The sequence below is a fragment of the Pan paniscus genome, chromosome 9, assembly GCF_029289425.2.
Source record: "Pan paniscus chromosome 9, NHGRI_mPanPan1-v2.0_pri, whole genome shotgun sequence".
NCBI lineage: Eukaryota > Metazoa > Chordata > Mammalia > Primates > Hominidae > Pan > Pan paniscus.
The window spans coordinates 94,344,612-94,357,892 of record NC_073258.2 but is presented as its reverse complement, the minus strand read 5'-3'; the positions used below and the strand labels follow the sequence as shown (position 1 = coordinate 94,357,892).

Here is a 13,281-nt window from a genome sequence, read left to right as displayed (position 1 = left end):
GGTATTCCATAAATGTTTCTCGAATGACTCATGAAGGAGCCTCTCCACAAGAGGCCTGCTCCTGTGTGGACCCACATTGTACCCCCACCACGCCTCCCTTACTGGGCCTGTACTGGAAATCATTCTTAAATACATTATGATCTTTGAGCATTCATCCGAAATTCCTGATCTTCTCCAGGTGTCCTTTGGCTATTGGTGAAATGAAGCTAATAGCAAAGCTTTTGTATCTGATACTTTTTTTTCACATTTGATTTTGGGCCCATGTTAAGAGCAGGAATCCAGAAGTGGGGAGGGAGGTGACAGGCAAAGCTGGATGCCAGTGGTCACTGGAGCACAGCTCCCCAGCCCCCCTCTCCGCTTGTGGCGGGTGTGAGTGGGGGTTGCATGTGGGGGGCTTTAGGTCTCGCTGTGGTTGTAGCCCCTCCTATCTGCTGCACAGGTGGATCACCTTCTCCATCTGTGCCATGCTCTCGACTGCTTCACTCAGTGACTTTGTGTCTTAACCCACCTCCCTGCCCCCAACCTTTGTCCTTTAAATGAACAAGTCAGCAGGTTCCTTTTCTCAAACTGTTTACTGTAACTGCTAAAGATCCCAGAAAAGTTTCTTATTAATTTTATGAGTTTATGCATCATAGCCAGAGGGACAAAGCATAGATTGTGGGTGTTCCCAGAGATACAAATTTCCAGAGATTGTTTTGCATATTCATCTGCGCATTGTTGTCTGGGTTTGACATGTGTATTGGGCTTCAGTGTGAGGCTTTTAATATGTATATCCTGTTATCAATTAAGAAATTATCCAAGTGGTTGAATCCTGTGAGACTTCGCAAGTGTGTGCAAATCTAGTATACTTGACTTTTCAACCTCTTCTTTCAATGTAACTTTTATACAAAATAAATAATCAACTGACAGTTCTCAAAAAAAAGAAAATCAGTTTAATTGGTCACCATCATCTTGGAAGACTTGACTCAGCCCTTTCTGCCTAACAGTAACCAGCAACTGTCTCTCACATTTGTAGAGTGCTTTCTCTTTTGCAAGGTGCTTTGACACACGTCGGCAGATTTTCTTCTCCCACCAGTCCTGGGAAGCAGGCAGAGGCAAGTGGTAACTTCTCATTTTCAAAGTTGGGAAATAAGCTCAGAAGTTCAATGTCTTGCATAACATCATGAACTGATGTGAATGGGGTTCAGTTCCCCCCAACCATCTGATCTTGGTACCCCCCTTTGGAAGCCATGGCAAACTAACAGTGTCACAGAACCGTCTCTTCCCTCTCTTCCCTACCCTCAGTGTTCCTTTGAGGGAGGGGAGTCTTGACCTTCTGTTGAGAGTCTGACCCTGGTGCTCCCTCCACCCTCAGCCAGACAGCTTTCTTGAAAAAGCAGATATGTTCCTCCTGAGACCTTCCAGTCAGTCTTGAAAGTTTTGTTTTTGTTAAGGCTAATTTAAATACAAGAAATTTAATTAGCTTACATGAATGCTGCATTGTCTTACTCTGAGTAAACTGGAAGACACTAACAGGTTTGATCAGCTTAATTCAGCTGTGTCTGATGATGTTCTTTCGCTTCCTTCTCTTTTAAATCATTGCAAATGGTTTCTATCAGTCAAGGCAGCAGAGCACAGTGCTTTATTGCCATGTGGAATTGTTTAGTTAACTGTGATTTTTAAAAAATTGCTCAACTTTTAATGAAAGAGTGGATTGTCAGGTGACATTTTGATTTGTCCTTTGATGGGGAAATGGGAAAATAGAACCATCATAATAAAAAACCAGCTTCTATTCTAGAAGGGGGGCTATTAAAAGCAGGATGTGATTTCAGTGAATTGTTGTTTTCCTAAAACAGGCCACCATCTCTGGTCCTTTTATGTTGAGAGACCTTCCTCTGATACTCTCTTAGATTAACATTTTCCTGTGGGAAACTCTAACCTGGAATCCCCCAAACAGGTTACTCCCCATAGTATCAGCATTGGGGCCCAGGACCAGATACCAACACCCTTTTACTGGGAATCTGAAGCATCAGTATCGAGAAATCTGCAAGCCTATCGTGATGCTTGTAATCAAAGGAAACAGGCTTCACATTTTACTTTTAGTTGCGGCATGATGCAAGCACCATTTTACTGTTAAGGTTATTGTTTTCTTAACCCCAAAGCTGGATCTGCATTAGTGAGGATCCTCATAGAGGCTACCCTCATGTGTCCTGGCTGAGTGGGGTTCCAGGTGCTCCTCAGTGGTTGTGCCCACCTTGAATTGGCACAGTGGCAGGACCTCCGACACCATGAGAGGATGGACAGGGGTCACCTCTGAGGCTGGCCCCAGGACTCCTCTGTGTTCTATAGCATTCTTACACCCTTTATGGCAGTTAGCAAACTTGGTATCTCATGGGCACCTCAAGCTTACTGTGTCCAGATTTTAACTCTTGGTCTACTTCTACCATAGTCCCCTTCTAGGCCTCCTCCCTTCCCCCATCTTATTAAGGTACGTAGTTGTTAACTCACTTTATCAGGCCGGAAACTGGTACCTCATTTGTTAATACTCATCTTTTTCTTCCCCCAAATCACCAAATCCTAATGATGCCTCTCCTAAAGTAGATCTTGAATTCATCCATGGCCTTCCTGTATCCGCCCCCAAGTCCAAGCCAACATCGTCCTTTGCCAGGTGACTGCCAAAGCCTCTTAACTGACTGCCCTGCCTGCTTCCCCTTTTCTTCTATTCCTCTCATCACTTTGGACCCAGAGCAATCTTTAAAAATTCTTGTCAAATCATGTCATTCCCTTGCTTGAAACCTGTTGGTGACCTCATCCTGCACTTGATGAAACACATAAGCCCAGTGCAGCCCATGGAGTGGACTGCACTGTCTGGGCCCCAGGCCTGGCTACAGAGGCACAGCATTGTTGGCACCATGTTGTTGTAGCTTGTGAGACATTCTCCCCTTCACTCTTGACTTCCTTGGAAGATTGCAGTGACTTCAATTTTCCAAATGCAATAAAATAACTCAGGCTCTCAAAGGTGTACTTAGAATGAATATTGTGTTCTGGGAAATGGAACAAGGAGTGATTTGTTCCTCCAAACACCAGAATAACAACTCCTAGAACACAGAGGTGGACCACTATTTCATTTGTAACCTTAATAAGTTAATAGCCAATAAGTAATCAACTGAAATTGCAATACTCCTTGCTACTCCCCAAGCAACCTCCCCATCCCCCACCCACATATTTTGACATAAAAATGTGCAACAGCATTTTAGCTCAGGAAATCTTGAATGAAACTTGGTTCTAGGTTGGTACAAGAAAAGACTGGCATTCTATTATACAAGGGAAAAAGAAAGCTAAATATTAGCATACAGCTTTCCTTTTTAAATATGTTTTTCCTATCTTGAAGCCGATTTGTTTTCCTTAGTCTTGAGCTTTACTCCTGTGTGTGTCGGAGGTCCTGCGTGTGCTGCCGTGCACACATCTGAAAAGCACGTACCTGAATTTCATCTTAGGCATGATACTCTCCATTCTCAGGCCTTCCCCAAGGTAATTAATGGTAATATTGAAACTCCAGCTGGATGTTTGGTACACTGTGGCCTGATGAGTTACAGCAAAGTTTGTAATGGGAATACCAGCAAAGGTGATTTTAATAGTGTGATGAGCGTTGTGATAGAGTTTATTACCCAGAGTCCTGGGAACACAGAGATGGCCCCTCACTCACCCTGGGGGGTGGAAAGTCATGTGACCCTTGAGATGGGTCTTGAAAGAGATGTCAAGTACCAACTGCTTGTTACTTTTTTGCCAAGCAGAAGGAAAGCTTGGGAGAATAGGGGTGCAAAGGGCATTTCAGACAGTTGCATGGATAAAGGCCTGGGAGGTCAGCAAGGGTGTGGCATGCCAGAGAACACTGAGGAGGGTCGCTGCTGTGGTGGAGGGCACGGTGGGGTGGGAGTTGAGTGCAAAAGGTCGGCAGGAGCCAGATCATGCAGGTCCTTCCTTGGGGACCAGGTTAGGCAAGGGATTTGGATTTTATTCTAAAGGCAGTGGAATGCCACTGTAGAATTAAATACTAGGGAGTTACTGGACCGGGTTTGTCTTTTACAATAGGGATTCTGTAGGCATGGTCTGTACTAAGACTTCTCCTGAAAGTCAGTGATCTGATTCAGATATGCAAGTCCTTTTATTAGTTCTAATGGGTGTGAGACTTAAAATTCCAGAGACTTGCACATTTTAGGTATGACTGTAGGCTGGATGTTGCTAAGTGACTGACATGTGATTGGTGTTAAGTTAGTGCCCTGCTGGAGTTTCTGGATGATTGTACTCCCCTGGGTTGCCATGCTCAGCAGTGGTGCATTCCAGGTGCCTGCTGAGCATGGACACAGGCAGTTGGATTCCTGCTGGTTTGGAAATGGCACTCTGACAGTGCAACGTCAGTGAGGTCTTGAATTTGTGACAGCAACTAAAAGTTGCTGGGAATCTAGAGGTCTAATTATACTGTTAACTTGGCTTTCTTGTTATTTGGTTAACATTTTTTGGTTGGTTGTTAACCCTGCACTCTGAAGTGATGCATATTTATGCTAGGAATGTGTTTTGGCTTCAAAGTTTATGATAACTAGACTTTAAAACAGGTATGAAATTTAGATGCATCATCTATATCCCTTTGCAAAAGATGTCTCTGTCTCCCACATTTGCTTCTCTGGTGATTCTTCAATGTTACTACCACGTTATTTTTTCCTGCTAAGGGGAAAATATGTGAGATGAGCAAGGGTGGCATCCCTTGCCTTGCCTCCATGGACAGTGGTTTCGAAAGGACTCAGGAGTGTTTGCATTACTTAAGGCTTGAGAAAGCAGTAAGGTGAAGGCAGAGAAACAGTGGAGGAGGCTATCACAATTTCCTCATCAATAAAGATGAGGGCTGTGGGGAAGGAGACAGGGGTATGTCTGAGAGATGTTTAGGATAAGGGAGAACAATCTGATGTAGAGAATGACAGAGAGGGGTGGTGTCTAGGAGATCCCCAGACTTCTGGCTTGGGCAGCATTGGCGAGAGGGACAGTCTTGTATCATCCAGCAAGTAAGTAAAGCAGGCCAAGATAAGGAGGCTTGGAAGTGGGCAAGAGTTTGGCTTGTTCTCCCACTGTGTGCAGACAGAACAGCCGTGCATGATGCGATGTCAGAGGTCAGGGTTGGGCTCAGCACAGAGATGTTGAAAGCCAGGTCCTATCTGTACCCTGTTTTGTTGACAGTGGGGAACACATGAACACATTCTAGTTAGAGGACTAAGATCAGACATGGGTTTCTGTGAAATCATTCCCTGGAAATTGAGGAATCAGGAGGCTGGAGGAAGGGAGGCATCTGGGTGGAGATGCTGAGGACTCGGTGATGGCAGGGAGAACATACAGGCATGGGTATGCGTGCAGTGTCTGCAGCCTCTATTTTATTTGGGGGTGGGGTGTGATACAGATTCTAGAGTCAACACAGAGGAGAATGAGCAGCCCTTGGTAAGCTATTAACCAGGAGCAGGTGGGGGCAGCGTGGGGAAGGTGGAGTAGAAGGTGACTGGGAGAGCTCTCCTCTGTTCTGGTGCCCAGGCTTGCCTTAGTTAACAGTGGACCCACGGTGGCCTGAGTGGACCTAAGACTGGAGCTGGTCTGACTCTTGCTGACCTGGAGGCTTCTGTGCAGTCTACAGTTGGACCAATGGCAAGATCAATAAACCTTGTCTTCAGTGCTCAAAAGCCTTCTTGTTCTGTGCCATTGCCGAAACCATTCTCATTGACTGGTAAATCAGCTTAAGGTTCAGCAAAAAGGAGGACATTTAAATTAAAGATCAAATATTTATCACTTTGTTAATGACAAATGCAACTTCAGCAGCTCAAGTTCATTTTCTGATGGGGTCATTCCCTTTCTCCTACCCTAAAATAGACTCTTAGGAGACCTTGGAGAACATTGACACACCACTATGTAAATATTTGATAGCAGCTTAGCTTACTGCCTTTCTTTTGCAAAATATTTGAATTTTGTCAGGAATCAAAGGTCTGCAGTGAAGCACACATGGTAAGCATTGAGAGTGCACAGTGTGTTTGCAGAATCCCTTTTGGACCGGCCGTCTCAGCTCCTTGGCTAGTCCCCTTGCTCATCGTTCATCAACTCGTTCTGCTCTGGTCGCCCTGACCCCTTCCTACCCCTTAAAACCTTCAGGCTGCTCCTGCCTTGTGGCCTTTGCCCTCCATGCCCTTCCCTGGCACCCTCTTCTTTGAGGTCTCCTTGGGGCTTGCTCCAGCCTTTCCTGCAGGCCTCTGCTCTCCAGTCACAGAGGCAGTCCCTTGTAATGCTCTCTGGGTTAAATCACGTCTCCCACTCGGTCACCTTACACTCTTTTGTCTTTCTTCATAGCATTTTGTTCCTTGACATATTACGCTTTTATTTGTTTATTTTTTATCTCCCTCAATTGGACTGTGAATTCCATGAGACCAGGAACTTTGTTTTCATTATTCTGTCCTGTCACCAGGACATTACCCAGCACATCGAGTCTGCCTTGTGTTTGGTGAATCAATGAATGATCAGATGGACCAGTCAATCAGTTTGTATATTCACAACAGTTAATCAGCTTGTGGCACGTGGTAGGTGCTCAGGAAGTGTTTGAAAGAATGAATTGGTGAGTGAGTAAATGAATCTGTGCATGGTTAGTCGCCAACACTGGTGCTCAGCAACTGTTAGCTGGATAAATGAACGGTTGCTGGAGCTTACTCGCCTGTCTCTGGGGCTAGTCCCCAGCTTCGTTATTGGGGGAAGGCCCGGATGCACAATCTTTGATGTGTGCTATTGTTTCTGTTTGATAAATTCAGTTAGTCCCTCATTCTTTCCGTTTGTCTGCCATCAGCCAGGCTCTGTAATTAACTTACTGTAATTTAGCTGAGAGGTGAATTTTCCATTTTAAAGATGTTATAAACAACTGGTGCTTGTGCATCTTGGTCGTTGATGAAGTTCATGCCTAAAAGAACATGAGGGCTGTGTTACGTGTCTAGGAGAGAAGGGGCTGTTAGCCCACACCTGGCCATAAAAACATGGGGACAGGCTGGCAAGTTCTGGCGAAGTTGTGTTTCTCTAGCTCCAGTGCACCAGCATGCCAGCATGGGGGCCAAGGATCAGGGTCAGTGTGGTCATCTTCCTCAAGGGTCACATTTAACCCAAAGATTTGGGAGAAATAACATTTTAAAATTTTACAACCAATACTGATATTTGTTAAAGGAGAATTCAATATCACTTAGTAGTTAAGAGCAGGCTGTGGAACCAGACTGCCTAGGTTTGACTGTGTCTCACCACTTACTTGCCTAGTGGTCCTGAGCAAGTTACATAATCTCAAAACTCATTTCTCACTTCTAAGGTGGGAGCCTGTGATGCAGTAGAGCCAACAGCACGGGGATGTCAGGGATCAGTGAGAGCCACGGAAGGCTTTATCACAGTGTGTGCACATTGTAAGTAAACAACAAGGCAGATGTTTCATGTGATCACTTGATGTTTTAAGATAACAGAGGAGCCAAAGGAAATTTTATTCTTACCCTGGCCATGCCCTAACATGGCCTCCAGGGATGGGCATTCACTTACTTCTGCATATTTCAAATGGGCAAGTTAGGAGAAGCACTGCCTTAACAAAACCCAGTGCACACCATTGGATGGCTTGCATGCTTTCTCAGGAATTCTTCCCCAGACTTGCCTTGGAGTTGAGCTGCCATTAAGGAAGTGATGAATTAGCCATGCTTACTTTTAGTACCTGCTGTTTTAAAGTACCTATTTGAATAGCAAATGAAGTCGAGGGAACCTACAGGTTTGGATAAAGAACTGCCATCTAAGGAATGACGGTATATAGAGGAGCTTGTAATTTGAGCATTTTCACACACATTGCTTGCATTTCATTCTTATAACCACTTATTCATCAAGGTAGCGAAGACTGTCAGAATGGAAAGAGACTTCAGTAACTCTTGGGTCCATCTCTTTGATATGATTTCTGAAGTCCCTTCTTCAGCATCCTATTCGTCTTTCAGACCCTGCTTGGTTTCTCCGGGAGATAGAGCGTTCCCTGCCCCAAAGGCAGTTTAGTCTGGCTCCCCATAATTTCTACGCATTGGTTTAGGTTCTGTCTTTTAGAGCCGCAGCTAAATCTAGCACTTCTTCAACCTGTAATTTGCCCTTTTAATATACAGACCTCTGGAGGTAGTGTTTCCACAACCTCACCTGGGCCATTTAACCATTGCGATTTAACCATTAAATATATGAAGTCTGCGAGAGGCAGCCTTGACTGGTAGGTCGGCTTAGTCTGGTGGACTTCAGCTACAGGTCTCAACTCATTGACTGATTGTGAAATCTCTTTTGTGGATCTCAACCAGCATTTTTTTAATGAAATGAAATATCAGAGTATATAAACACATATTTTCTAAAACTCTGATTTCAGTTTGTGTTGCATGTGCTGCCGTTATATTCTTTCTGCACATCATAAGCATTTCAAAAGCCATTGTTTTGGACCCTCTTACAGGAATTTCAAGTTACTTCACGTTTATTTAGTTATCATCTTTGTCCTTTTAATGGTTGAATTTGCTTCAGGTCAACTAGTTAAAGACATAGTAGCTGTGTTTCAGGTTGCTGATGGCTATTAATTTAACTCTGATTGCTCTGTAAAGAAGAGCATTTCCTGGCTGGCCAGGGTTAAATAACAAGACCTGTTCAAAAGCTCTGCTTCCTCCTTTTTCCTTACTCCACCTTCAGTGAGAGAAGCTGGTTGTGAGCACCTAGAGGATTTCGTGCAATCTTAGGGCCTGTCCTTAAAAGGCAGCCTTTCCTCAAGGCAGGAGGAGCCTCCTTTGCTGCTGGCTCTGGGAAGGAGCTTTTGAGGACGAGCCTGCACTTACCCGGGCTGCTTTGGTCTCTAGACTGCCCTGAGCCTGGAAGTATTCTCACAAACAAGAGAGTCACCTTATCACAACTTGGTGTGAGGGATGTGACAATACCTCCAACTGGAAAGGGAGGGATGTGGCTTAGTTGAAAGAACAGAGTTAAGAGTCTAGCATTGTTTTCTGATCCTGAACTCTCTGCATTGGGGATGGAGGGGGAGAGGTGTGGGGGGACAGGTGAGGGACAGCTGTGGAGAGAGGGGGCTCCTTGGACACATGACTTAAGCTCTTTGAACAACGGTCGGATTTCAGGTTCAGGGCCTATGCCAGGGACTTTTCTTTTGTAATCTCATGTCATCCTCACATTGTCTTTCTCTTACTTTGTCTTACTGGCCTGATGAAACCCCATCCCTGGTTAAATTGAACCTCCTACTTTTTCTATGCCTACACCTGCGCGGTTGGTGCCATCCTGACTTTCCTGCTTCAAGCTGTGTGGCCTCCAACTGCAGTGGGCCCCAAGCTGGTGGCAGGTCATGCCACTCCTCCCATTCAGTCATCGCCTCCTGGACAGCTGTTCATGGCTTCTCTCTCTTCAGACTTCCAACATCTCCCTTCTCTCCCTGCCTCCTAAGCAGATGCTCTTCTTTGAGGAATTATTTTTCATACATAATTATTTTGTCGTTATTCCTTATGATGATGACAGCTAATGCTTATATTATACCTACTATGTACCAGTCACTATTCTTGTATATCAGTTTTCTAGGTCCAATTATTAGCCCCATTTTTCAGGTGAGACATCTGAGGCACAGAAAGATTAAGTAACCTGCCTGAGGTTGCAGGGCCGATAAACGGCAGAACTAGGATTTCAGGCCGGCAGTGCCTCCGAGTCTTCCCTGTGCTCTTGTTTACTGCAGTCTGGAGAAGAGTTGCTCTCACCGCCTTCTGTCTGCCTGCTGCCACCCTCCCTCAGACTTACTCCAACCTTGCCCCTGACCCCTCTTCACCAAAACTGCTCTGCAAGTCATAGAGGACCTGCATGTGGCCAGTCCAGATGGCCAGCTCCCCCTTCCTCAGGACACCTTCTTCATTTGCCTTCCAAGCCACCATCGTCTTCCTGGTTTTCTTCTTGACTCCCTTTTCAGTCTTTTCCTGCTTCCTCTTCAACTCCCCCAAGGTCTAGACTTTGGATTGCTCCAGGGCTTAGTCCCCTACTCTGCACACACTCCACTTCCCAGCTTTAAGGGCCCACAGCTCCCAGGGTCCTGTCTCCAGCCCATTCTCCCTGCTTTGCAGGCCCATGCCTCCAGCTGCCTTTTCATGCCTCTACTAGGGATGGCTGATAGATTGTCAAACTCCAGCTGTCCCCACCCACCTCACACCCCCTTGCAACTTCCCACCTCTCTCAATGGCAACACCATTCTTCCAGTTGCGCAGGCCTGAGACCTTCAGTCTGTTTTCTTTTTTTCACACTCCATTTCCAATCTCGGTAAATTGTGTGGCTCTGCCTTCAAAGTGTACTCGGTATCAGACCACTTTGCACCACATCTACCCGTATCCTGGAACATTAAGTTTTACCTGAATAATTCATTAGCATCTTCACTGATTTCCTTGCCTTAGCCCTTTCACAGCTGCAGTCAGTTGTCCACACAGAGTTCTTTTAAAATGTAAGCAGCACCCTTCTGTGGCCCCATCTTGCCCTCTGCTGCTCCCTCTCTGACCCCTCAGCTCTCCCTTTGCTTTCTCCGGACTTGCTGGCCCCTGCGTGCTTCTCAGACATGCAAGGGATGCCCCGCCTGAGGGTCTGTGCACGGGTCCTGCCCTGCCTGGAAGATCTTCCCCCTGCACAGGTCCCTTCAAGTCTCTGGTCCAGTGTCACTTTCTCATGAAGCCTTCCCTGATCAGTTACTCTAAATTTACAGCCTCTGAGCCTCCAGCAGCACATAGCATCATCTGACACATGCTCTATCCATTTGTTAGTTGTCTGTCTCTCCACATTCCCTGTGAATGAAGACAGCTTCATTACCTGAAGGCAACATTTTTGCTTGTTTTGTTCATAGCTGCATCCTCAACATTGTCCCCTGACATACAGGGTATGCTTAAAAAATATTTGAATGATAGATACTTTTATCTTTGTTTGACAATATAGTAATTGAAGGTCTTAAGAGGTTAAGTTACTTGCCCAGGATCATAGACCCTAGAATTGCCAGGATGGGACTGAAACCCTGACATGCACTTAATTTACCGTGTGCTGCTTTTTCTTGTTAACTAAGAACAATAATACATAACACAGTTATTTTGAGGATGAAATGAATAATGCACAGAAAAGCACTTTATTAATCCAAGTGTGCCAAAAAAAATGTGACTTATCTGATTTATTGAGAATGCTAGCTTTCATGTCTCTGTCATTCGGCAACCCACTCAAAGATTCTTTTGTGTTTCTGGATTTTTATTTGGGAGTAGTCAATGCTGCTGCCACTGCTGCCAAATAACATTTTCTTATTTTTTCTGCCCTTGGTATGAGAAGTGTGTGTGTGTATCTTTTATCGGTCTGTAGCTATGATCCCTCCTCCCCTCCATACACCCACTGGCCTTCAGGTCAAGAGCTTTCCTGACCCCTGTGGCCTGTCGGCAGCAGGGAGCAGTGGAGCTGGCACCTGTGTGGCTGTCATTGTTTGTTCATGTATATGTTCCTGGGGCAGATGCTTATGTTATCAGCAGGTGCTTTGCGGGTGTCCGGAGTCCCATCTTGCACAATTCTCCTGTCAGCCTGTCTGCCCCCTACCCCCACTCTGCCGCAGACTGGAGTGAAGTGATCACAGGCCCATTATGGCTAAATACCAGGGACATAAAATGAAGCAAGCACACTTGATGAACCGCAGAGCTGCTGCTCTCAAGTGCAGAATTTATGTCTCCCTGAACCCAGGGCAGCTTCCCTGGGCTTATAGCATAAAGCATAGAGCAGTTTGGCCCTTCTAATGCCTCATGTTGTAATAATGACACAGCTACAAGAAGAGATGGTGGAGCTTTCTCCATATATACCCTTCTCGTGTTGTTTATTCATTTGTGTTCCTGATTTTGAAGTGGGAGAAACATGCAGCCACTTTGGGAGCGCCTTCAACTGTTTTTTTCTGAAGACAGGAGAGCTTTGAAACTTTAGAAAAGGAGAACAGCATTGAGAATAGTCTAGTGGTTGGATGTCTGGGCCTGGTTACTGTTCTCACATGGGTTGTACAGTGGGATGTAATGGGCATTAGTGTACAGGGACTTAGCATGGACTCCAGGTCTGGTCAAGCTGTTCTCGGCAGGCACCCCTTCAACAGCCTGTGACATCCTTGGCTCCCTCCATGCTGTTGGCCCTGGGCAGTGTAGGGGTGGGTGGAGAGAGTTGCACTTTTCCTGGGGGCCTTCAGAGCAGCCTGGCCCACACTGAAAACTCAAGCAGGATGTGGTGCATCTTTTAACCCAGAATGACTGCCCAGCCGGCGTGTAGCGGCACCTTCCATGCATCAGGGCTAGCCTGATTGTAAGCAACAGACTTTACCTGCTGCCAAATGAGACACACCAAGAAGGCTTGTGTTCCTCTCACAACCTTCCCTGTGTCCTCAGCTTCCAAAGCTGATGAGCGGAAACCAGGCTTGGACTCTTGATCTGTGTCCCATTGGTCCACATGCCTTGTAGGGGATAGCCTGGCCTCCCTGGAAGCAGCTGCTTGGGGTGGGGGCAACACGGTTTCTGAGCCAGAAAGAGCTTGATTGGAATCCCAGCTGCACTATTGACTTTCTAACCACCTGGGGCCTGCTCTAAGCCTCAGTTCCCTTGTCTGCAAAATGGGGATGAAGGCTGCTGTGAGGCTTGCGTGTTTGTGGAGGGCTTTAGTGCAGTCGCTTGATAGGTATTGAGCATTCAGGAAGCAGTAGCTGCTGTTCTTATTTGTAGGGTGGTTGAGAGGCACTGTGGGGTCACACAGGATGGGTGGGCTTTGGAATCACATCTGAGTTCAAATCCTCATTCAGTTGGTCATTCATTAAATACTTAACGAGTACTTATTGCAGGTTTTATAGTGGAGTTGAGATTGTGCTTGTTCCCAGCAGTCTTTGATGTTGGACAACAGCATACTTTACTGAATCCCAGTTTCATCATTTAAATGGGGGTAAAAATACCAATCTTGTATGATTGTGGTGGGAATGAAATAAGTATTTATAAATGGCAGCTAGCTGGTTTATTATTACAGAATTTTCTATTCTAACTCAATGGTTAGTTGCCTAAGATGAACTGCTTGTCTTAAAATATTCCAGCTTTGATATTCAGTCCAGCAGATGTTTGTTGAGCACCTGTTATATAAAAGGCATCATGCCAGCCCAGGAGAATATTATTACCAGCAAGGCACATTTGCAGTCCCTGAGAAGTGGAGACGTCAGAGGCCCAGCCAGCT

At 45.6% G+C, this 13,281-nt stretch overlaps 1 protein-coding gene across 8 annotated transcripts in view; it reads left to right on the top strand.

Annotated features, from left to right (window-relative positions):
- SMCO4 (single-pass membrane protein with coiled-coil domains 4) overlaps window positions 1-13,281 on the top strand; it is a 300,612-nt gene that overhangs the window by 44,768 nt on the left and 242,563 nt on the right. The gene's annotated exons all lie outside the window — the stretch shown is intronic.